Source organism: Fukomys damarensis, unplaced genomic scaffold (genome assembly GCF_012274545.1).
Source record: "Fukomys damarensis isolate Sample0158 unplaced genomic scaffold, DMR_v1.0_HiC HiC_scaffold_24, whole genome shotgun sequence".
Lineage (NCBI taxonomy): Eukaryota > Metazoa > Chordata > Mammalia > Rodentia > Bathyergidae > Fukomys > Fukomys damarensis.
The window spans coordinates 37,149,994-37,151,654 of record NW_022900936.1 but is presented as its reverse complement, the minus strand read 5'-3'; positions in this window follow the sequence as shown (position 1 = coordinate 37,151,654).

Genomic DNA, 1,661 nt, shown 5'->3' with positions numbered 1-1,661 from the left:
CCCATCTACCCTTCTTTCCCATCTTATTTACAAGAGCTTTGTTTCCATTTTAGCTTTCTATTCTAAGTTTCTTCTTTTCCTTTTCTTCTTTTCCCACCAACAGTGGAGAAGTGTTCCTTTTTCCCCATGACCCTTGCAGCATTTGTTATTGGTTGATTCTTGATAATAGTCATTCTTTCTGGAATGAGACTGAATCACTGTATTATTTTAATTTTCATCTCTTTAATAACAATGTCTCCATAGTACAATTTCAAGGCAGAGATTATTGCCTAGAATTTTTTTTTCTAATCTAGATCTCGTTTTGTCCCAAATCCAAATTTTAGGAATATTTTCTCTTGTTCTGTGAAGTATGCTATTGGTATTTTGATTGGGATTGCATTAAATCTATATTAAAATTTTGGGAGTATGGCCATTTTCACTATATTCATTCTTCCTACCCTTGAACAAGAGATATCTAGTTTCTGATATCCTCTTTAATGTTTCTTTTCAGAGTATCATGAATATAAAGATAATTTACTTCCTTTCTTAGATTGATTCCTAAATATTTCCTTTTTTGATGCTACTTTGAAAGGCATAGTTTTCCTAATTTCTTTCAGTAACTCTGTTATTTGTGTACAAGAATGTTATTAACTTTTGAGTCTTGACTTTCTATCCATGTGACTGAATTTGGCTGTTAAATCTAGAAATCTTTTGGTGGAGTTTTTGCAGTCTTCTATGTAGAGTATCATGTCATCCATCTACAAATAACTTCTGCCTTCCTTATCTTTATTCCTTTTATTTCTTTCTGTTAATTAATTACCCGGCTAGTGTTTTCAGAACTATATTGAATAAGAGCAGTGATAGTGGACACCCTTGTCTTGTTCCTGATTTTAAAATGAAAACCTTTAGTTTATGACTATTTAGTATTAGCTCTTAGTTTGTCATAGATATCTTTTATCACATTGATATAAAGACCATTTATTCCATTTTTTAGGGTTCTTGTTATCATGAATGGGTGTTGGACTTGAAAATTCTTTTTCTATGTCTATTCAGATGATCATGTGACTTTTGTCCTCAGCTCTGTTAATAAGTTGTATTACATTTATTGATTTGCATGTGTTGAACTATCCCTGCATCCCTGGGATGAATCCCATTTGGTTGTGGTGTATAATCTTCTTGATGATTTGCTGCATTCTGTTTGCCAGTACCTTATTGAGAATTTTTGTGTCTATGATCATTAGGGAGTCCTCTTTTTTGGTTGGATCCTTCTCTGATTTTGGTGTCAACATAATACTTGCTTCCAGGAATGAGTTTGGGGGTATTGTTTCTTTTCCAATTTCATGAAACAATTTGAGGAGTAGTGGCATAGATCTTCTCTAAATTTCTTGTAGAATTCAACAGTGAACCCCTCAGGATCTGAGCTTTTCTTTGTTTGCTGATTTTTAATTATCCTGCCAATTTAAATGACTTACTGGGTTATTTAGAATTTTTATATCTTCTTCATTCAGCTATAGTAATTGATATGTCCATTTTTTCTATGTTTTCTGTCTTATTAGAATAAAGCTACTCAAGCTGGGGATTTAGCTCAGTGGTTTGCTGGCCTGCCTTGCAAACGCAATCCCCAGTACCAAAAAAAAAAAAAAAAAAAGAGAATAAAGCTACTCAAAATTGGTTGATGATCT